The sequence below is a fragment of the Heteronotia binoei genome, chromosome 4 (assembly GCF_032191835.1).
Source record: "Heteronotia binoei isolate CCM8104 ecotype False Entrance Well chromosome 4, APGP_CSIRO_Hbin_v1, whole genome shotgun sequence".
NCBI lineage: Eukaryota > Metazoa > Chordata > Lepidosauria > Squamata > Gekkonidae > Heteronotia > Heteronotia binoei.
Window position 1 is genome coordinate 28,098,712 of NC_083226.1, and position 24,759 is coordinate 28,123,470.

The 24,759-nt window shown below is 42.7% G+C and overlaps 1 protein-coding gene across 2 annotated transcripts in view; it reads left to right on the plus strand.

Annotated features, from left to right (window-relative positions):
- The window catches only part of PAX5 (paired box 5), a 298,952-nt gene that overhangs the window by 220,419 nt on the left and 53,774 nt on the right, over positions 1–24,759 (plus strand). The gene's annotated exons all lie outside the window — the stretch shown is intronic.

Consider the following 24,759-nt stretch of genomic DNA (forward strand, 5'->3'; position numbering starts at 1 on the left):
ATAAAATGTTAGATACACATGATAAAATGTAAGGTTAATCTCAGACTTACCTCGCTCTTCTGAATTTTTGTCATGTAAATAATTTTAATTAACTTAGCCCATAAGCAGAATCTCATACTTTTGAAATTATGCTGCTTAATATGGGGTGCCTGCAAATGATCTTTATTCAAGGCTTTTCACACATGAGATCTTAGCCATTTAATGTCTTCACTGAATCACCTAATGTTCCTCAGTGTTCACCTTTGCTCTTGATTATATCTTCTCCAAGAGAAGTCAACCATTTCTTGGCTGTTTTTGAAGCAGTGGTGTCTTGTACTGCGTGTGAGCATGGGAGATATTGAGTGCCCTCTGCTTTTGCAGTTCTGGGGAGTTGGGAACAATGTGACAACTTTATTATTTTTAAGGCATTCAGCACCTTGCTGTATGAGAGTTTTAACCTGCAAGTGCAACAGAATTATTTATCCCTGTATTTTAGTACTGTTCTTAAGTCGTACAGAGAGATGATGATCTCGCAAAGCAATTATTGTTCACAAAAAGGAAAACAGTTAAATTCCACAGAAATACAGAGTTTTCTTTCACCACTGCTGTCATTTCCATCTCTAAAGAACCACATTGGCTCACTGGGGAGAAGAATCAGGAAGGATCCCCTCTGGTCTATTCCACTCCAGCCTACTTTCTCTGCCTGTTAAAGCATCGGTCTGTACAAACCAATGTAACAAAACAATTATTAATATCATTCTGTTCATTCTTCTTCTCTTTGTCAGCAGTTTTTTTTTTGCTCCGTCAGTGAGCACATGAGTGATCAATATGCCCAACCATTCATTTTTATCTATAACTCCAATAAAAGTGTTATCTAAAAAATCAGAAGGTGCTCTCCCTGTTACACATTCACAGACATAAACACAGTGCTTTTCCATTTATACCTTGGTTTATGCAGACTATTAAAAAGTTGTGAGTTCTTGCCAGTCTCAGTCATTCCATTAGGGATAACTTCCTCTATATCACTATGCAGTACATAGGTGAATTGAAGGCAATGACCATCACCCAGGCTGCTGTTTTACGAGCTCATTAAGATCTCTGTTCTTTGAGTAGTCTTCATGACATTTTTAAAAATGTGTAGCCTACTTTGCCTGGCATGTGAATTAAATAGAATCCAGAAGTGCTGTTGGTCAACGATATAGCTAGCAAAGTTCTGACTGAGTAATTAGCCTGTCTTAAATGAGGTTCCATTTTCCCTGAAAGACCAAGTTTATGGTACTGAGGGGCATTATCAGGACTTTTTTGCAGTAAAAGCCCAGCAGTAAATTTGCATATTAGGCCACACCTCCTGTTTCCACCATTGTTTAGCACAGGGCTTTTTTTTTTAGAAAAAGCCCAGCAGAAACTCATTTGCATATTAGGCCACACCTCCTCATACCAAGCCAGCTGGAACTGTGTTCCTGCTCAAAAAAAGCCCTGGATATTATTAGATCCATGTGAGGTTTAGCACTTTTAACAAATGTCAGCTGAGTTACTGGCTGCTCCCTGTCTGGTAAAGCCAAATCTGCCTGAGATTTCCCATGTTCTGGTCACATCCAGGTTAGATTGCTGGAGTGTACTTTACTTAGGGCTGCCTTTGAAGACTTCAGAAATTTCAGATCTAGAATGTAGCTAGATGTGGAGCTGGTAATAGAACAGGTTACTGGAAACATACCTTACTAGTCTTGAAGAAACTTTGATGGCTACAATTAAAAATGCTGGTTCTTATATATAAGGTCTGAACTATCTGGGACCAGCGTATCTTAAGGATTACCTGCCCCCTTATGAACCAACAGTTAAGATCCTCAGCTGAACCTCAGCTGTGTTTTCATATCTGAAGAGAGGAGGTAGAGTCTTCCCTGTTTCTGGAATTCGCTTCTTGCATTGCTTACTATTATCTACTCTGTTGAGTTTTAAACACCTAGAGAAGTTTGCCCAGGATTTTTTGCAATAGGTATTTCCCCTCCCCATCCTATCAATTGATTGTTTTTAAAATTCTTGGGCTGTAGTCTCAATGTTTGTTATGCTGCTGCTACCAGTTATTGTTTACTACTGTTTTTGTGGATGTTATGGTTTGATGTTGCCTTGAGAATTGTATTCTAAAAACAGCATACAAAACAACAGCAACAAGATGTCAGAAACCATCTTTGAAACTTTCCTGTTTTAAAGTGGTTGAGTATTTATCATGGTGGACTGCCATGTAAATGTCTAGTCTAGTTTGGTGTAGTGGTTAAGTGTGCAGACTCTTATCTCGGAGAACCGGGTTTGATTCCCCACTCCTCCACTTGCACCTGCTAGCATGGCCTTGGGTCAGCCATAGCTCTGGCAGAGGTTGTCCTTGAAAGGGCAGCTGCTGTGAGAGCCCTCTCCAGCCCCACTCACCTCACAGGGTGTCTGTTGTGGGGGAGGAAGGTAAAGGAGATTGTGAGCCGCTCTGAGACTCTTCGGAGTGGAGGGCGGGATATAAATCCAATATCTTCTTCGTCTTCATCTTATTTCTTTGGAGAATTACCTATGATCCCTGTTCAAATGAAAAAAAAAACCCTCAACCATATTGGGAAATGAATTCCAGTTCTGCTGTCCATTGCCCCAGTTGTTCTTGGGAAAATGCCTTTTAAAGATACAGTCAGAAGGTAAATGCGTTGGTCTGCAATAGAACAGTTCTCCCCATGTGGGGCTGCACAGAAGCCATGAAGATGAAAATGGGGTGGACTTACCTGCAACCATTGTTCATCGAGTGGTCTTCTGTGCACACACACATCCCTCTCTCCTGCCCCGCTGTGAACTTTCTGTAACCTCAGTGTCTTAGGTTCTCTGGCAGTGGCATGGAGAGAACTGAGGGAGCACTGCCCCTCCTCCCAATCAGGTGATCTTTTTGGCGGGAAAGCACCTGAGGGAGGAGGGGCACTCCTAGTCTATTAGAAAGCTTGGAAATCTTTTCTGTGGCAGGCCTGCCCTCAGTTCAGTTTTAGTTCAGTGGAACCAGGGTCATTGCCAGCAGAGGGGACACTGGGAGCAGTGCCCCCTATAGAATCTGCAGCACACCACCCAGTCTTCCCTTTCGCTGCTCCCAGTGCTCCCTGCTGGCTACAGCCCTGAGTAGAACCTTAGAGAAAAACAATCAGAAAGAAAATAATCAGAAAGAGAACCTTAACTCTTGAAAGCTCATACCCTTAGAATCTTGTTGGTGTCTAAGGTGCCACTGGACTTGAATCTATCTATTTAGATAGTGATTTTATGATCAGAGGACAGGGCGACAGAGAGAATAAAATACCCCCTTGCTTTTTTTTTTTTTGCATTTTTTCCAGTTTTAAGACCTAATTTGGAGCCACTGTTGTTGTGCTACAGCAGTCATTCTCAATCAGATCCTTTTGTCAACACAGGGAATCCAGTTGTGAATGACTGCTATAGCGCAATAGTATAACACAATATCCATAATGTGTAGGTGGCATTTGCTCCAGTGACTGTCCTTGAAATGACTCCAGAGTTGGCTATCACAAGGACTGAGTGTGGTATATGTATGGGCTCAGGACTGGCCCTGACTGTCAGGTAGTCTAGGCAAGGCTAACTTCTGCCCCCCCCCCTCGCACTGATAATGTTACTGAGTCACATGAGGGCACTCAATGCGGTACTCCAGAAGGCCAGCACCCTAGGCAACTGCCTAGTTTGCATAGTGGCAGGGCCGGCCCTGTATGGGCTCCTACAGTGTTGCTTCAAATAGCTGTTATTTGAGGCAGACTGCGCTATTTTTTTTTTTTTAAATAACCAACACACTTAAGAAATTCAAGACTGAATTTCAGTGATCCAGGCTCTGTTGGACCAATTTCCATGCTTAATAGACTTTATGCATAAAAACACATGCAGCCAGGGTTGTTTCCATGATTCTTCCAGCTTTTCTTTTAATAACAGCCTTCTGTTGTGGAAATGTGAAGGTTATGTGCAATTCTTTCCAAGCTCTCCTCCTCATTTAAAGCTAGGCATTGCTAACTAGCATCCAAAATAACTTCTTGATCCTCTCTTGTCTCTTATTATTTAGAGGGCCAGTTTCAGAAGCCTCTTATGAATTCATGCAGTCTTTTATGATTTGGCTCTGAAATAGACGACAGATCAGCTTTATTGCATGAACATCAGTGTTTATACTCTGATATGACTGGATAATTCTGTCCTGACATTTATTCAAGGAGAGTTTATTCCACCAATTTTCAGACACCACTTCTAGACATATCGATCTCCTGTTATAATTTTCAAAGCATATGAGAAAGGGGGGGGGGAGTGGTTATGAGACATCCTTTAATAATTAGCCTATAATTGTAGAATTCTGAAGTTATTAACTTAGTAGTAGTGAGGATTTTTTTCTTTCATGTTTTTACTTTGCATTGTTATACAAAGTGTTACCGTTGATACATGTAGGTAAGTTAGTTTTTGATGATGTGTATAGTCTTTTCTCAATGCGTGTGCAATCTAACTAGGAAGCAAGGTTTATGTAAGGTGTCAGAACAGAAAGTCTGCTGGTTTCAAAGCAGATGCACCATAGCTAGGAAAGGAGAAGCTGGCTTAGTAATGGGAAGCATTAAACTGAATTGCTACTAGAAGATGGTTTGGAATATAACCAGGTTTTTTTTTTAAATAGAAAAAGCCCAGCAGAAACTCATTTGCATATTAGGCCACACCTGTGACAGCACCATTGTTTCACACAGAGCTTTTTAAATAGAGAAAGCCCAGTAGGAACTCATTTCCATATTAGGCCACACCCCTTGATGCCAATTGCATTCCTGTGTGTTTCTGCTTTAAAAAAACATGAATATAACTAGACTTGCCATTTTGCCCTGCCATTAGCTCTAATCCCCTGTTGAGAAATTGGTGTGGGAGAAGAAAGTGGCCTCCATAGTGATGCTCTAGGAATTGTCCCATATGGCCTTTACTACAGGACATCACCCAGAAGTGATGTCACATCCTCCTTGAACTCCATGCTCCTTAGGGATGCACTTGGCATTTGCCAAGAAAGTGCTGACAACCCTAAATATAACAGGCAATCTTAGGCAACTACTCATCATTGAACTGATGCATATTATCAAGGGCTTTAGTACTCTTTATGGCTAATAAGATTATATATTACTTGCATTGTTTGCACATCACAGGAAAATCCTTACTCTGCATGATGAGTAGCATTTAAAAGATCTTCACTAAATGCACAATACTTGGTGAGTGCAGCAGCTTACATCCCAGTCCTGTACACTCTTGGCAACTGTGGTGGCTTATAGCCACTATGTACACAAAGGCCGATTCCGCAGTCGCTGTTACTCTACTCTTGGGCTTCTGCTTTTGTCAGATCTGTCAAGCATGGTAGAATTCCACTGGTAATTAATTGTTTTAGGGTCCCCCATAAAGCTGGTCTGAAATATCATGGAGGACCAAAGTTTGTTAGCTCTGTTATTCTTTCCCCCTCCCCCTTCTTGCTTTATTACTTGCGAAGTAGAGTAGAGAGAAACGAAACTAACTTGAGAAAGAATAATCAACACCTTCCCATACATTCCTGTCTGGGAGTGTGAGACATCTGGGGAAAGCAAGGACAAGATACTGATAACATTGTGAGAATGTAGACATTTATGATAGTTTATGTGTTAGAGCGTATTCCTCGCCCCCACCTTTGGGACTCCTTTGAAGTATGCCTTAAAAGTATTGTATCAAAGTATTTTTGGTATTACTCTCAAGAACCTGTACCAAGAGAGCATATCATTCTATCAATAAATGTAGTTTTGTATCCACTTGACTCATCATTGAAAACTTCATGCTTGACAAGATCAAGTGATCGGTTCCCTACCGCTTTGGGCCATTTTGACTTATGGCTCCCTCCAATTTCCCTCGTGACTACTTGATCTCTGAAAAACAAGATCAAGTAGTTGTGAGGGAGATTGAAGGGAGCCATGGGTCAAAATGTGGCCATGCAGCAACTGGTGGGGAATCGATCACTTGACTGGATGAAAGCAGAAGCTTGGGGGTGCAGCAACAGCGACTGCGGAATTGGTCAAAGAGATGAACTTGTGATGAGTAACTTTTAAATGGTACTCTCCCCAAATGTACCATCCCCACAATATGTACAGCAAATAAATGAAGCAACATGATATTCCAGTGAGGCAAATGTTTCTGCAGAGGTGAACAATGCTAAAAAATACATTTTTATCAAATGCCTAGTGATACAAATTTTGTAATGAATAGCTCTTTGGGGCACATGGCTGAATACTGTTGAAGGAGTGCTTGCTTAAATGGAATCTTGGCCAGATGTAGTTAAATGCTTAAATGGAATCTTGGCCAATATTCACAGTTACATGCAGAAGAGCTTAGATTACATGTTTTATTTTATTCATGGGGGCTGAACATAGAAGCTTTCAGTGCATGTGCAGCCCCGCCCCCCCCCCAGGATTACCAGGCCCCTGCTGGGATGAGGGATTTCCCTGCACTGGGATCCCTCCCTTGATGCCAGTCAGTTGGCCAGTGGGGGCCTTAATGGAAGCAAAAGGAGGCCTGGAGCTGTGTTGTCAGTAATGTGGCAACGTCACTTCCAGCACACATCAGAAGTGATATCATCATGTCACTAGCAACACAGGGATACTCCAGTACTTAGAGCAAAAGGTCCTTGATAAAAATGACTTCTATCATAGATAGGGCTGCCAAGCTCCTGGGCAGGGTGGGGTTTTTCCCACTCTGGAGGTCCCCAACCCACCGGCCTGCATTGGGCCAGTGGGGGGATCCCCTTCCGACGTTGCTGGCATGATGATGTCACTCGCAAGTGATGTCATCACGCTGGTGACATTGCGCATGCTCTAAGAGTTTCCAGGGAAACTCTGTGGTTTTCCTGAATGCTTTAGCAATGTGGGAGTTTCCCTCCCAAATTGCTAGAGCATCCTGGAAAACTGGGAGGGTGGGGGATTTGGCAACGCTTACCATTTTGCCCAAATGAGAGTGTTTCTATGTTGCCCGTGCTGTGATGACATCATTTCTGGTGCGTACCAGAAGTGAAGTCACCACATCACCAGCAATGCAGCCGGTTTGCTCCTAAGTCTCTCCTCGCCAGTTGCCAGGGGATACCTGGCAACCTTCCCCGCCCCAGATGGGCAGACCTAATAACACTTTCCTAGTGCCATTCCACATCAGAAAAATAGTGCAGGGGGGAAGGCAGGTGCCCTTCATTCCACCACACTGCAGACTCGGTCAGAACCGTACCCCTGTGACACTTCTAATGTGTAGGTTGGCCTTGAGAAGGGACATAACCTTATAGGCTTGGGCACTAATGCAGTTAGTAGTTTTACATATTGTCACTACCAACCCCCAGATGTGGCCAAGCAGTCTCTTGGAATTGTGACTAATCTCCAGTCCACAGAGATCAGCTCCCCTAGAGAAAATGGCTGCTTTGGAGGGTGGACTCTATGGCATTATACCCCACTGAGCTTATACCCTTCCCCAAACCCTGCTGTTCCCAAGCCCCACCCCTTAAATCTCCAGGAATTTCCCAATCAAGAGTTGACAAGCCTAGTTGCCAATGTGATTGAGGGAGGTATCACCAGGGAGATTGTTTTGCTTCAACAGCTGTATTGCAAAACTAACATAGAAACTGTGTCTTAAGGCTGATTTACAGAAGCAAGGGAGACATTTTCACATAACTTTTTCCTATGCCTCATGCGTAATATGTGTACCCATAAAGAATCCAGAAGTCTAGGGGGAAAGCTGTGGTTTGTTCTCATGTGAACATAGGCTGGCTGAGAGGGAGGGTGATGTGCTTAGCCCTTCTGTCCACATAGTTATGTCATAAATACTTTGCTGGAACATTATGGGGCAAAACTCTAGGGAAGTAAATCCCATGTTGTTGTCGCCAAGTATGAATCAGCACTGTGTTATCTTTTTAAAGTTACATCATTTGTAATCCCAACCTTTCTCACCAATGGGGATCCAAGATAGCTAACATTGTTCTGTCCTCTCTTTTATCCTCTCAAAACCCCTTGAAGTTGTGTATGACTGCCCCAAGGTTGCCCAACAAATTTCCATGGCAGAGTTGGGATTTAGATCCAGATCCTAGTGCAACACTTTAACTGCTGCACCACTGTATTATACTCAGGGCTCTTTTTTTTGGTAGCAGGAACTCCTTTACATATTAGGCCACACACCCCTGATATCAATCCTCCAAGAGTTTACAAGGAGTACAGGGCCTACTTACTGTAAGCTCCAAGAGGATTGGCTGCATCAGGGGTGTGTGGCCTAATATGCAAAGGAGTTCCTGGCCAGGCCTGAAGCTATAGTGGGGCCTGGGACCTACCTACCTTAGGGACCGTCTCTCCCCACATGTTCCCCAGAGAGTGCTGAGATCGGGGTCTCAGAACCTCCTTATAATCCCTGGGCCAAATGAGGCCCGTCTGAAAGCGACCAGAGACAGGGCCTTTTTGATTGCAGCCCCCTGTTGGTGGAACCAGCTCCCGGAGGAGGTGAGGGCCCTGCGGAACCTTGAACAGTTCCGCAGGGCCTGTAAAACAGCCCTCTTCCGGTTGGCATACAACTGATTGATATTGGGATGCCTGAATATTTAAACTTATGAACATCAGAATATTGAACACTGGAATACTTGAAGAATTGATTTAAGGAAGAGGTAGCATAGTATATTGATGTGAGTTTTATGTATTTTTATGTAGTTTATTGTATAATCATTAATGTATTTTAAACTGATTTATTGTTAGCATTTTGTATTGTAAGCCGCCCTGAGCCCGCCTTGGTGGGGTAGGGCGGGATATAAATCGAACAAATAAATAAATAAATAATAATAATAAATCCTTTCAAACCCCCCTTCCAACTGTATAGCCCCTCCATTGGAGGGCCTCCAATTTGTCCCCTTGCTCACTGCCCCTCTGAACAAGTAGTAGCATTGCTGCCGGTCTCTCTGCTGCAAGAGGGGCACATAAGAAAGGGGTGGAGGGAAGCAGAGCTGCTGTAGCTGCCCAGGTGAAAGGGGGTTAGCTTGTGGAACTCAAGGCAGCTTACAGGGTCGAGAACCTAGGGCTGCCAAACTGGGTGGCCCCTGGCCCCCTCAACAACAAATCCTGCTGTGGGCCCCACCAAACATGAAATCCTGGCTACGGCCCTGGTTCCTGCTACAAAAACAAATCCCTGACTACCTGACAAAGGAGGTTTTGACTCCAGAAGCTTAAGCTCTGGAAATCTTATTGATTTTTAAGGTGCTACAGGACTGGAATCTTGCTGTACTACACTACATTGGGGGGGGGGGATTTTATACTGAACAGATCGTCTGTAGAGCTAACAAACAATTTTCTGCCCTTTTATTTGCTCTTGTGTTTGAGGTATACTTTGTCTTCCAAGGTGCCTGTTAGTTGGTGTCTTGTTAGTGAATGAATTAATATGTGGTGTTGATCTGGATTAATTTGTTGGAGATCCCTCCTTTGGTGCCCGGGGCTTGTCACAGATAGTTGTCAATTTGTTTCCAGTCTTAGTATAATTCTGATCTGTGTGATTCTTATGTTGGCGCTGAGACTGTCAAACCATTTTTGGATGGATATGTAAAAAGCACGAGTTCTATTACAGGTTAACAGGGTTTGAGGATGCATTTTTTATGGAATCACTGAATACGTCCCACAGAAATGTTCCACATTTTGTATGCTTTTTGTCTTTTACTGTGAACACAGAAGGCAAGAATGGTCAAAGAGATTAATTCAATGAACCATAAAGAACAAAGCAATAGATTTGCCTCTGCACATCAGTTATGCTAGTAGTTCAATCAGAGTACATCGATGGGACAGGTTGCCTTTAAAATGTAGAAGATGCCATGTAGCAGAACCGGGGAAAGAGAGAGATGGGCTGTAAATGCTCTAAACTGATGGTTTTCCAACTGTGTTCTGAGGAACCCTAGTGTTTCTCTGGAGTGTATTAGGGATTACTCAGTGAAAAGGCTAGAAATGGTGCATAGTATTGTTCACAATCCCACCTCCCCCTGCTGGGTTTATAATTTTTCTCACTGTGCCATCCTTGCAGAGTTACTGCAGTCTGAGCCAATTGGTTTCAGTGGTTTTAGATGGGCATAACTCTGCAAGGGATTGCACTGTGAATCTTCATTGCATTTTGCTTCATTCCATGAAAGAGATTGTAGCCCACAAGAAGCTTTCAGTGAAGTGGACTGTAGCCCACAAGAAGCACCTACATCTGCTAGTCTTTAAGGTTTTGCAAGGCTCCTTTTTTTAGGGTTGACAACTCTGAATTGGGAAATACCTGAAGATTTTGGGGATGGAACTTGGGAAGGGACAGGTTTGAGGAGGGAGGGACCTCAGTGGGGTTTAATGCAATAGAGTCCACCTTCTAAAATGTCCATTTTCTTCTGAGGAACTGTTCTCTGTTAACTGGATATCACTTGTAATTCCAAGAGATCTCCAAGCCCTATGAAGGTTGGCAACCTCTACTCCTTTTGGATCATGCACTGTAAAAAAAGAAAGAGGTGTGTCTGTGGGGAGGGCATTCTAAGGCTTGGCTTGCACATGAAGGAGAAGGACAAATGAGTAAGGGTAGTAGAATGGACTGTACCACTGGAGGTGGAGAACTATGCAGGACCATGTTTTATTTATCTGTGTCAAAACCTCCATGCAAACAGCAAACCAGAGCAGCAAGTAAATGTGGTATATGTGTGTGTCTAGTTTGCTTGTCTAGTTTTTGATTGTCACGGAATATTTTATGTGAAAAAATTCCAAACTTGAATGCCCTCAACCACAGTCTGTCTTTCATTTCATTCTTTCTCCGTAGAGCTTAGGGTGTTATTATTTCTGTCTGCATTTTTGTCCTCACAACAACCCTGTGGGGTGGATTAGGCTAAGAAAGAGAGTTGGGCCCAAGATCACCCAATGAGCACTATGCCTGACTGTGGATTTGAAGCTAGGTCTCCCAGGCTGTGGCCAAATAAACATTAGTCCACAATCTGATGTGATGCTTTCCATTCTACCCTCTTGTGGCTTGGCAGTTTCATTGCTTCCTTGTTTTTCTGCATGAGTAAACCCATCTTAAGACACAGACTCAGTTTGCACTGGGCCAAGATGAACAGCAGTCTGGTTGCCTATCATATAACAAGAGTTCCCCATAGAATGACCCCAGAATTTTTTTTGAAAGATAGTAGAGCTCCATGACACCTGTATCGCTGTTGCTCATCAAACAAACCAAAGCTGAAATGGTTCCATGTGGACAGAAACTTTGCAAACTGCAGCTCTAAACTGCTTGATCTGCTCATAATAGGGTTGCCAAGTCCCCTGTGGCCTCCGGTGGCTGGTGTGATCACTCACAAGTGACGCTATCACACCAGCGATGTTGTGTGCCAGCAGCTCTTGGAGTTTCTGGGAAAACTCTGTGGTTTTCTCGGATGCTCTAGCAATTTGGGAGGGAAAAAATCTATGGTACTTGCAAGTGACATCGTGCCAGCGATGTCACGCGCTGGCCGCTCTAAGAGCTTCTGGGAAAACTATAGTTTCCCCAGATACTCTGGCAATTTGGGAGGGAAAATTCTATGGCACTTGTGAACCAATGTGGGCCGACGGGTTGGGAACCTTCTGAGCAGGAGAACCCTCACCCTGCTCGGGAACTTGGTAGGCCTGGCCCATAAAGAACTGTTCACTAGTAAGTAGCTCATTACATCAGTGGAGGATACTGGATAATTACATGCCATTTTTGGTTTAAAAGTTCTCTATGTATTTATCAGGTCCTCGTAATCTACTTTGTGGGAGAATGGCAGAGATTTTGAGGGAGCCATGACAAAATGTCAGATAAGCCACATCATGTCTTATTACCAGGGTTTGTTTTGCAGCAGGAACTCTCTTGCATATTAGGCCACACACCCCTGATGTAGCCAATCCTTCTGGAGCTTACAGTAGGCCCTGTAAGAAGAGCCCTGTAAACTCTTGGAGGATTGGCTACATCAGGCTGTGTGGCCTAATATGCAAAGGAGTTCCTGCTACAAAAAAAGCCCTGCTTACTACCTTGGAAAGACCTTTCAAAAGTGTCTGCTGGTACAGTATCTCCTGGTGGAGTTGACAGTGCTTCTCCCATACACAGAAATGAATGTGTGTGTGAGAAGAGAGCACATGGTAATGGTGGGAGCTTTCTAAATGTGTCAGGAACCCATTCAGGTAATGGGCAAGTGCAGAACAAACTTCAGGACAACAAAGGTCCCCTTTTACACTTAGTCAAACATTGGGTGACTTCTAATGCATTACCAATGCTGATATAATTTTACACACACACACACACACACAGATCTCCAAGGGATATTTCTTAGCTTAATAATCATCTGAAAGTTTAATACAAGGGAAGGACAAATGGTATAGCTTCATTTTGTCAGATCTTGGAAGTAAAGCAAGGTCAATAATTGAAAGGGAGACTACCAAGTAAGACTCTGTAGAGGAAGGCAATTGTAAACCACTTTTGCTTTTCACATACCTTGAAAGCTCCTTGCTGGAATCTCCATAAGTCTGTTACATAAATGTTTAATAAACTTCATAGCCACAATCTAATGTGTTGTTTGGCACTGATCTTTGACTGTTGGAACTCTAAGGTGGGTTAAGATATCCTACTGGGCTACAGTCCCTCTATAGTGTTGTTGTTGTTTTTTGCTGCTTTGGAAAGATCTGCTAATGTGCATACATATAGAGTAAGAATATGATGCCTTGATCCTTTGCATGTACACTAACAGCAGTGGCAGGATGGCTAGGCAAAGTCATTCAGACATGGATTTTTTTTTTTAGAAGCAGGCAGGTCCAAATTCTCTAGCTTCTCCTCCATGTCATGTGACTTGTGATGTCATATGTCTTCCTGCCCCATACTTGCTTTTCATTGAGAAGCATGGTGCCACCTGGCATTAAAAGTAGGTCCCCAGGTTTGGAATGGTTAAAAGTCACTAGTGTTAAATGTTCTTAAGCCAGTTTTCTTTATTTACACACTTTTCACTTGCCCAGATGTTCAACATATGAAAACAACATATTTAGGTAAAAACCATACAGCCGAACAGCATACGATATTAAAATGACTGACTAAAAACATACAGTATATTTATTCTATCCATGTATCACCAAATGTCACCCACATGTGTTTCAGGCTTGGAGATGCTAGGAATTTGGCAACCCTGTCCCAAGATTTGTTAGATTAAGAGTTGTTTTTGTTTTTCTTAAAATGCCAACTGCACAATAGACCATAATGTCCCATCTGACATATTATTTCTCTCCATTACTGGAGCAGCTTGTTGTATGGCATCAGGAGCTACAAGCCATATTATATAAAATGTTTTGGGTGTGAGGAACACAGATTTGTTCTTAAGACATTTGATCTATACCAGTGTTCAAAAGAATCCTCTCTCCTTACTTCTGTCCCTATCACCACCCTGAGTCCTCTGATAATGTGATTGCAATGAGCTAATTTTAACGGTTACCAGCCTGCATATTCTTTAATCAATTCTGGCTTCTGAAGGCAAGCATTTTTTAAGGGTTTGATCTGCATTTGTTGCATTTTATCTTTTAGGTATGTGGAAACCTTTAAAATGTTTGCCTTCAGAAGCCGATGGTTTTAAGAGCCCGTACATAAGGGACATAGTCAAATTCCCTGTTGTTTTAAACTATATTATAGTAACGTATAGAGATACTACTAAGTGGGTCCCAGTTGAGATTATTCTCTGTGTGTTCTTGTGCTTGATCCTCTCTCACACACATATACAGCAAACATTACCCTTCACAATTTCTGTCAATTCATTCATATGCACTATATAAGGAGCCTTTTTTGCTGAGGGAATTATACCTATTGTGTATAATACAAGGGGGGAATTGGGTCTTTTTTTTTTGTTATTCTTGTCTTCAAGTTCAAAACTTTCTAAACAGCATCTTTGCCCTGAGGGCTTGTAGGGTTTTGTAATTGAATTGAAATAAGGTTATGCTTAAATAATCATGCTTGTTCATTTAAATATTTGTTCTGGTTCTTGTACTGGAAAAACTCAGACAATGGCCCCTGTTACCCTCTGGATATATTTTTCTTTTTTTCCTCTTGTACCTTCTTCCTTTCTCTGGGGACTGAGGTTTTGGCCTCATCCTTCATGCTTTGCCTTTCACTGGACTGTCATTCTCATTGTCCTCTTGGGGCTTTAAACGGAGGGTGACAGGAAAGGATAGACCGTCCGGGATAGTGATGCTGAAAATATAGTCATTAATGGGACTCGGGAAACCCAGATGTCCTTTCTGAACATTGGTAATTTGTTTTTAATGAAAAACCATGCAGTGACCCTGAACAAATGAATTTCCTTTATACGAATTCTATGTGTGCAATTAACTGACTAAAGGGATCTGAAAATGATCAAACTTAAACCCTGGGTTCACTAAAAAATATATGTGTGCATACAGTAGATAGTGTCTAGTATCCCTTTGTTTAAGTTGCAAGTATGAAACATTCAAAAGGCTACATCAGAACACATGTACTGCTTTTTAAAAAGGGGAAAAGGGAACAAATGGCATACTTGTGAGCAGTGTTTAAGAAGTGCGTTGTTTGGATGGTTAGATTGTGAAACTGTGATGAATTTTCACCTGCAAGGCTTAAAACAATCGCTGCTTTGCTGAGTTTTCTATTCCCATTGGAAACTGATATTGGCTGTTTTGAGTTACGCATGCTTCCTTATCTGTGTTAACAACAATCAAAATTTTGGCAGAAGTAAAGCAGCAGAGGCTCCAAGTTAGTTCTTAGCCTCCATGTGTGATAGTGCTCTACATCTTACCTATGTCTGCAAAGAAATATATTCTAAAGCTACTTTGCAAAAATGAAGCACATTGGTTCTATTTTTTGTGTGTGTACAAAAGCATGAGCTTAAGCATAATATCACAAGATAGATTTTTTTTTTATTTTTAGTATTTCTCTTTTAGAATTTAGCAGCTTTTAAGTTTTATAAGGGGTTCATGAGGTGAAAGCACTGCATCCTTTTTGGAGCCAGGACAGGCTTACTAGATGTTGAGGAGGCAAGGTTAGGAGCCAGCATTTAATTTTCCTCGTGACTTATGTAACTTTTACACGGGTGTGACTTTATTGAATTTAGAATTACACAGATATGAGTGGAAGGAGACACATGCTCTTTTCAATCCAACCAGTCTCTGTCCTAGCTCTGCTTCATAAACTGATAGTGTGACAAATGGTTTTTCAACACTCGTGTGGAGGGAGCTGATATTGTGCTCCAGTGAGGCGACGTTTTTACAGGCTCTGAACACTAACTGTGCAAGCTGTATTCCTCTCTTTCTCATTTGCTCCAGATAGATTTTCTATTAAGAATAAGAACAGAAAATTCATGGCTAAGGCATGTGCATTGCTGTAAAACAAACAGCTAGTAGCACTTGGAGGGTATTTATGTAGGGACATAAGAATTGTCTTGCTGGATGGAATTACCACCTAGTTCAGATTTCAGCCCTACAGCGGCCAACCAAATATCCCAAGCCTTGGTGGCCAAACATCATTACTTTGTTGCCCCAGCAGGGAGTACAGTGATTTGGAGATCCTTATATTTGTCAAGATATATCACTTCATCATGAATGATTCAGTTAGGTTTTATGGGAAAGCTATAGCATAAAAGTCGAGTTCCTTTGGCTGTCCATGGAAGTTAAGCAAAAATATTTAGCATTCTGGTATAGTGAGTGATGTGCTAGAGAGGAATTAGGGTGGCTAACTGGAGTCTGGGAAATTCCTGGAAATTTAAGGGGGGAATGTGGGAGAGACTTCACCTAAATTCTGTGATATAGAGTCTGTGCCTTAAGATGGCATTTTCTTGAGGGAAACTGATCTTTGTAAGTCTGGAGATCAGTTATAACTTTTGGAGAACTTCAGCCCCTACCTGGAGAAAGACCTACATACATATATGTTGTTGAAGGCTTTCACGGCCGGAGTCCATTGGTTGTTGTAGCTTTTCTGGTCTGTATGGCCATGGTCTTGGCATTTTGAGATCTGACGTTTTGTCAGTAACTGTGACTGGCATCCTCAGAGGTGCAACCCAGAAAGCTCTCTGGAGTTCACTCTGACCCAGAGAGAACTCCAGTTTTCTGGGTTACTTACACCTCTGAGGATGCCAGTCACAGTTGCTGGGGAAATGTCAAGTCTCACAGTTCCAAGACCATGGCCACACAACCTGGAAAATCTACAACTACATTCAAATCTCTGCTTCGCTGTGAAGTTTTCTGGGTGATCTTTGGCAATATATTTCAGTCTAAACTGTCTCACAGAGTTGCTGTAAGTGTAAAATTGAATGACTCTGTGTGCACTGCACCAGAGAGGATTGTCCACACTGGGTTGGAAAATTCATGGAGATTTTGAGGTTGGAGGCTGGGGGAGGATAGGATTTAGGGAGTGATGGGAAGAACCTCAATTGGATGTAATACCATAGAGTCCACCTTCTAAAGCAACCATTTTCTCCAGGAGAATTGATCTGTCATGGAGAGCATTGTAATTTTGGGAGATCTCCAAGCCCCACTTGGAGGCTGGAAATCCTATGCATCGAGCATCTTGGAGGAAGGGCAAGGGAAGGTCTGACCTGCAGAACGGGTTATCCCCTATTTTGGATGTGGCGGCACTCTTCCTAAAGTAGCAGGTTCGTAGCTTGGGGGTGCTCCCGGACTGGGCTTCCTAATGATTGCTCTGCAACTCCCTCTATAAATGGAGGGTTGTATTAGGGCTGACAGACACACATCTGGAACCCTCAGAGGCTTTTGGGCTCAGGGTGTGAAGGGAAAAGGCATCGAGGAATGCATGACATCACTTCTTATTGCATGACATCACTTCCTGTTGAAAACCTGGAAGTGACATCATATGAGTGACACTCTAGGAATTCCAACAATCTCTCTGGTTTTCACCCAGAAATGATATAGCACATTAAGACCCCTTTCCATCCCATATTCCCTCTCTGCTTCATTACATGGATGGGGGACAAGGAACATAGCCTAGGCTGTGTGCAAAGCTAAATGTTGCCATTTATCTTGGAGGGGGGGGGGAATCGCACAGGAAAGCTACAGACAAGCCAGGGAAAGCACAAAAAACCAGGCTATAAGCATTTAGTCTCTACTGACTGGATAGAAGGCCGCAGAGTGAGTCAGGAGAGGCAGGTAGATAAGGTTGCTCTTTAAACAGAGGCTTAATGGAATGTTACAGTATTCCAATGTGTTTCTCTTTTAGAATAGTGTATCAGAATAATTTTTTGTATTGACATACTCAAAATAGGGATATTGGCTGTTTATCTCGTTACATATACTTTACCCATTTTCACTATATTTTATTGTATTTTTTTTCTATGGCAAACTAGAATGATGTTTACATGTTAAAAAGTAAATTAGGTGGACAAGAACATCACTATCCAATGTATTTCTCTTTTAGCTGTATTGACACACTCAAACAGGGATATTGGTTGTTTATCCCATTAGATATATTGAACCCATCTCCCACTATATTTTAATGTATTTTTCTCCTAAAGACAAACTATATGTATGTTGCATGTTAAAAGGTAAAACTTTTGAGATGGGAAAACTTTTGAGATAGAAATTCCTTCCTTTTGGCCCAGGTTTATAACAAGTCATTAACAGACACTCTCACATTTTGACAACCTACTGTTTTGTTGCTTTCGTGTGCTCATGCTACTCAGATCAAAGGTTTGCTCAATTTGTTAATTGTACTATTCTATCATTGGATCTTATATTTGTACCGTTTTACATTCTAAACCCCTGCCTACCAGATAATTTTACTATTCTGTCATTGAATCTTAAATCTGTACCATTTTGCATTCTGAGCCACTGCCTACCAGCTATGTGTGGCTCTGCTCACTGTGCCGGATTCCTCGTCTGATGAACTGTCCTTAGAGCGCACGAAAACTTACGTTCTAGATAAAACTAAGGTGGTCTTAAAGGTGCAATCGACTCCTATTTTGTTCTACTGCTTCAGATCAACATGGCTGCCTTCTTGGATCTATTAAAATGAAACAGATATTGTTGTGCTTAGTGCTCCTAAGTCTTTCCAGTGGTAAGTGCTGTGACTGCATTGGCTGAAGGTTTCCTGAAGCAGAGGAGGCATGCAAAGAAGACATGCAATAGTCCTGAGAATGTCCTGGTGCAAGTGCTGCCTTGCCAATGCTTTTACTGTAGAGTTCTGCAGTTCCTAGAGTGTTTCATGACATGTCAGCCCTCACCACTAATTGCTCCTGCAGGTTTCCAGATGCATCCTGGCATTCTGGGAGGAAAGAGTTAGCAGAACTGTGCTTGTCCTGGCTTATGGCTTCCTCCAGTATAACTGAGAGAGCGTGAATGGGGAACTGTAGGTTTTAAAAAGCCTTAAAAATAAAATATTTGCACCCATTGCTTCCCCCAAGAAACTTAGAGTTGTTGCCCATTTCTCTCCCAGCAGGGTCGGCTCTAGACTGTCTGGCATCCTAGGCAAGGCTACCTGCCAGTGCTAATACATCAATATATTCTGCTGCTAGATCATAATAGTCCCTGACATTGTTTTATGATATTGTTTTATATGCTTTTATTTAGGATATATTTTGTATTTTTAATGTTACGGTTTATGAATAATGGTTTTTATGACCTTTCAATGTGAGCCACCCTGAGCCTGCTTTGGTGGGGAGGGCAGAATATAAGTCAAATAATAAACAAACAAACAAACAAATAATAACTTCTGGCACCCCCCCCCCCCCTTGCACTTATAACGTCACTGAGTCACATGGGGTTGCCCAATTTGGCACCCCAAGAAGGCCGGCACCCTAGGGAATTGCCTAGTTTGTCTAATGGCCGGGCCAGCCCTAATATCACTCATATTTCCTGGACTGAAAAGGCTGCAGCTAGTGATGTTCTTGGTCAGGAAACAGTGAATACTTGTACCTGACCCAGCAGGGTTCTTGGGTCAAGTCCTGTGGTGCATGAAAGAGGTTAGCTTTTGTGAAAGTGAAATCTACAGCCTTGGAGAAAAGTAGTCAGGCTACATAATAAATGGGCCCTTTTAAGGACTCTGAGAGGCATGCGGGGTTGAGTTTTCATTTGAGCCCAGGTCTTTTCTCATAGCACCCTGTGTCAATATCTCTACCACGTAGGATTGCGATAGATAGATAGATAGATAGATAGATAGATAGATAGATAGATAGATAGATAGATAGATAGATAGATGATAAGTAAGTAAACATAAACACACCTACCTTGAAATAATCTGTGCTTGCTGTCAGACTATAACACAGCTGTATGTTGATGTTTTGTTTTGAAAAATGAAACACATTCAATTCAGCTGCCTTCAGTGCATGAGTTCTGCTATTGTAGTAGAGTTTTGGCCTCAGGTTGATGAGATTCTAGGGGAAAAAACATTGACAGTACTTCCTGTTGAGACCTTGCGCTGAGCTGGTAGATTTTTCTTACTGCTGTTGGCTGGTTAGTATTTGAAAGGGAGACCAGCAAGGAAGTCCAGGGTTGTGACGCAGAGGCAGACAATGTCAAACCACCTCTGAACATGTCTTGTCTTGAAAACCCTATGGGATTGCCATAAATTGGCTGTGGCTTTACAACACTTTCCACCACCATTCGCTGGAGTGGTGGCTCCAGTCAAGCGAGCTGTTTGTCTGTTATCTGGGGGAAGACAGGAAATGAGTTGATATGAGCATTAAATCTGCAGAAGAAACTGGTTGACAAGAGCTCTTTTGGGTTCCCATTGGGGAGAAAGGCAGAGTATAAACACAAGCAAGCGAACAAGTAAGTAAATAAGAGCATATCCCCTCATGAAAGTCAATGGTTCAGTAAATGAGTGTGGGGCATATTAAAACTGCTGCAGTTATTCTGGCCCTGAGGTTATATTTTCACTGATCGGTGCCACTGCCTTGTCCAGAAAAGGACCCGAACAATTTATACATTGTCACATAATACTGTGTGGGACTTGGGGCCATTGCCTCCCATTCTGCTCATATGAAAAAGCTGCAAACAGCCTGCTACTTGCCTTTAATAATTCTCAAAAATGTTGGCCGTTTTCCCACTTACCTTACCCCGGAGCGACATCCCTCTTCACCGCGCTGCATCTGCATGGATTTCGCACAAACTGCTGCGCAGCACCAGGAAGAGCCGCGTAGTCCCGGGGCTTTTGCGTCGCAAATGTAAACCGCCAAAAAGCAGGTTTACATTTGCAACGCAAAAGCCCCGGGACTTCGCGGCTCTTCCTGGTGCTGCACAGCAGTTTGTGCGAAATCTGTGCAGACGCAGCGCGGTGAAGAGGGACGTCGCTCCGGGGTAAGGTAAGTGGGAAAACGGCCGTTCTTTTGCTCATGAGAATATTCTGGATCTTTTTTTTTTGTAGGCAATAATCAAAATGTTTGTAAGGTAAGGGTAGAGCTGTAGATAGGCTTGTAAGGGAATCACTGATAGGCTTGCTCTAGATAGACTTGCTCTAGCTGGACTCCTCCTGGCAAACCTACACTGTGCCTTCGGGCTCTTGAAATGGGGAGCTGAAAACCTGGAAGTAGTGTCATGGTTTTCATGATGTCTGTGGTTTGCCAGAAGTAACATCAGATTCTGTTACTAGTGAGTATAAATGTCTTAAGGCAGTGATTTCCACCATGATCCTCATGGGTGCCAGGGTGTTGACCAATGTTCCCTGTAATCTTTTTTCCTTCCTGAGTGTAGCAGTTTACATCCTGAACAGAATAGAGCTGCTGTACTCTTAAAATGGGCAATAGGCAATGCAAGACCCTGCATGGCTCCAGCCACGTCTGTTTTGGAAAATGCCTGGAAACATTGGGGGTGGATCTGGGAGAGGGTGGGGTTTGGGGATGGGACGTGCCTCAGCATGGTACAATGCCATAGAGTCCACCCTTCAAAGCAGCCAGCTGGAGATCAGTTGTAAAAGCAGATTTCCAGGCCCCACCTGGAGACTGGCAACCCTATCAGAAGTTTAGAGGGAACACTGATGACAACCAATGTGTTTCCTGACACTCACTTCCTTCTTCCCTGGAGTCCAGTATGAGGAAAGCCAGTACTCTTATTGGAGCAGGAAATAGGGTTGCAAGCCTCCAGAGACATCACTTTTATTATTCGGAAACCTCAGTTGGTGGAGGATACTTGGCTAAGAAGTTCCTAATGTTTTCTGATTGACCACAGCCCTTACAGCAGTTGTTTTGACATTGTGTATGCTCCCCTTTGGCAGCCATTTTGTGGTGGTACCCCCCCTCCCCCGCACTACCCGTTTTCAAAATCCATGTACCCTCATGTTCATAAAGTTTGGGAATTCCTTTATTATGGTTTTATTCTTTCTTATTCTCTTTCTTAAGGTTTAATTCTTTTCGAAAAATTTCCTTCGCTCATTATAACATGAATTGCAGCATTTGTGCATCTGTAGGAGCTCCGTGGTGCAGAACTGCAATACTGCAGTCCAAGCTCTGCTCATGACCTGAGTTCAATCCTGGTGGAAGCTGGGTTCAGGTAGCCAGCTCAAGGTTGACTCATCCTTCCGAGGTTGGTAAAATGAGTATCCAGCTTGCTGGGGGGAAAGTGTAGATGACTGGGGAAGGCAATAGCAAATCACCTCGTAAAAAGTCTACCGTGAAAAAGTCATGATGTGACGTCACCCCACAGTGTGAAATGACTGGTGCTTGCACAGGGGAGTACCTTTACCTTTTTAGCATATAGAACTTGATTATATTATTGCAGGTTCTTTAAAACATTTTCTAAGTATGTCTTAATATTTAGTATCCAGGATCATAACAAACATATCTGTCCAGAATCTAGTCCAGAGGTGTCAAACATACGGCCCAGGTGCTAAATCAGGTCCCCCGAGGGCTCCCATCAGGCCTACAAGCAAGTCTGCTTCCTTCTCCCTCTCTTTTGCTTCCTTCAGTTATCAGACACTGTTAAATAAAATCTTTTAAGCAAGTTTTATTTTAAGGTTTGTTTGTTTTTTTTTAAAAAAATCTTTAATTGTGTTCGTCTTTTATAAAGTTTAGGTCTCTGCTACCTAGCATTGCTTTTATGACACACACAGGCCAATCCGACAAAGTCTAATTTATGTCATATCTGGCCCTCATAACAAATGAGTTTGACACCCCTGGCTAGATTATATAGTTCTTGGTATAATATTCCATGTTTTATGGATTTAGAGCTTACTTTGGTAGGAATGGGCCGGGTGACACTATCTATCACAAGTGGCATTCATTTGTAATGAGGTAGAATCTCAGCTGGTATAAACTGGCAGGATTCTATGTTGGTTTTCACAGATCACCACTGATTTATATCACTCAAGGATCTGGCAACATGTACAGAAGTGCTAGTCTACTGTTCTTTGCTGTACACCCTCATTTTCTCCTCCTTCCTTTTAAAAAGTGAAACATTATGCATATCTAAACATAAGTAAGCAAGGCAAAGTATGTATAAACAAAAGCCTCCATATTTAGAAATGGGGAGGAGGAGAGAGAGGAAAAAAACATATTGTATTGCTCCACTCTTTGGAAATTTCTATGCATTTGTAATAACAAAATTACCATAATTTGCTCGTTACCGCTGCTAGATCAGTCAAGCATTGTTCCAAACATGCGGAGACTGCTCTTCGCTCTAGGTCTGCCAGTGAGTTAAGCATGGTGAAAATTAGCATGCAAATAGCCCTAATTCAGTACTCTGAGCTGTCAGATTCACATTCAGTGGCTTGTTTCCATTTGAAATCCCTGACAGGAACGGTTTATGCAATCCTACCCTCAAGTAGTTCCAGCCAGAGGAGGCACCTAGGGGGCATTTCCTGAGTGACAGTTTGGCCGGCTTCAGTCAAATAAATCAGTCACGTCAACTAGTAGCAGTGAGCAAGCTACGCTGGAGGGGAAGGGGGAGATAGGGCCAGAAGGCCACCCTTTTCCAGCAGACCCAATAACCCAAACTTTCCATGGCCCATCAAAGGCCTACAGCAGGGAACAGAGGTCTCTCGGTGCTCCCTAAACAATTTGTTTGAAACATTGCCTGTGGGGGCGAGGGAGTGCATCAAAGGGTTTTTATATTCAGATATTGATTTTCAAGAACAGCCACTGTGCGCACTGCAAAAAAGACTTCCTATTCATAGGTATTTAATGCTGATGGATGAAAGACGGTGTTTACAATAATTTCTTCTGGTATCGCATTAAAGGCCCTGGGCTTTTTGGGGTGTGGGGAAGGTTGGCAATTGAGCTCATGCGGTTTAATTGTTGAGACTACCACACGCTAGGCATGGCAAAGAAACAAGGAAGTGGAGGAGGAAAATTGGAGAAAAATAATTGTCCAATCTTTATTTGGCATATGAATTTATTTTGAGGGTATGCAAAACTTAAATCATCCATTGTCAAATAGGGTTGCCAACCTCCAGGTGGTGACTGGAGATCTTCTGGGATTACAACTGATTTCTAGGCAACAGGGATCAGTTCACTTGGAGAAAATGGCTGCTTTGGAAGGTGGAGTCTCTGGCAGCACAACCCATTGAAGTCCCTCTCCTCCCTAGCTCCACCCTCCTCAGGCTGAACCCCCCAAAACTCCAGGTATTTCCCAACTTGGAGTTGGCAACCGTAACTGTCTATCACTTGAGGCCGCTTTGTCTCAGCAAGCTGATGAGTTTCACAAACAAGTAAGTTACTTGGCAACTTGAGACAGCTGTGTCAAACTAGAATAAAGAAACAGAGTAATCATGTATTGTTATTTTTAACCCACTACATTCCAAGGGCTTGGAGTGATTATAGGATTGCCAGCCTTCAGGTGGGGCCTGAAGTTCTCCTGCAATTACAGCTGATATCCAGACTACAGAGATCAATTACCCTGAAGGAAAAGCGTGTGTGGGGAAAATGTCTACTGGGCACTCTATTATTCCCTATGGAGAACGATTCCCATAGGGAATAATGGGGAATTGATCTGCGGGTATTGGGGCCTCTGGGGGGCTATTTTTTGAGGTAGAGGCACCAAATTTTTAGTATAGCATCTAGTGCCTCTCCCCAAAATCCCCCCGAGTTTCAAAATGATTGGACCAGGGGATCCAATTCTATGAGCCCCAAAAGACGGTGCCCCTATCCTTCATTATTTCCTATGGAAGAAAGGCATTTTAAAAGGTGTGCTGTCCCTTTAAATGTGATGGCCAGAACTCCCTTGGAGTTCAATTATGCTTGTCACACTCTTGTTCCTGGCTCCACCCCCAAAGTCTCCTGGCTCCGCCCTCAAAGTCCCCAGATATTTCTTGAATTGGACTTGGCAACCCAAGATATATGACTTTCTTTGGAGGTTTCTGTGTTGGAAAATACCTGGAGGCTTTGGGGTGGATCTAGAAGAGGGCAGAGTTTGGGGAGTGGAGGGGGCTCAGCATGGTACAATGCCATAGAGTCCACCCTTCAAGGCAGCCATTTTCTCTAGAGGAGCTGATCTCTGTCAGCTGGAGATCAGTTGTAAAAGCAGAACACCTCTAGTCCCCACCTGGGAGCTGGCAACCCTAACTGAGGCCTCTTCCGAAACCCCACCATCTCCCAGATCCACCCCCAAAGTCTCCAGTTATTTTCTAACACAGACCTGGCAACCCTACTTGGTTATCTCTCATTCAAGTTCTAATTAACTCTGATCCTTCTTAGTTTCTGAGATCTGACAAGATCTGGCTAACCTGGGTATTTAGGTCAGGTCAGACCTTGACTACTAAATGTCAATTTAAATAAAATACTTTGCACCACTTCCAGAAGTCATCTAGGCAAGGACTTTC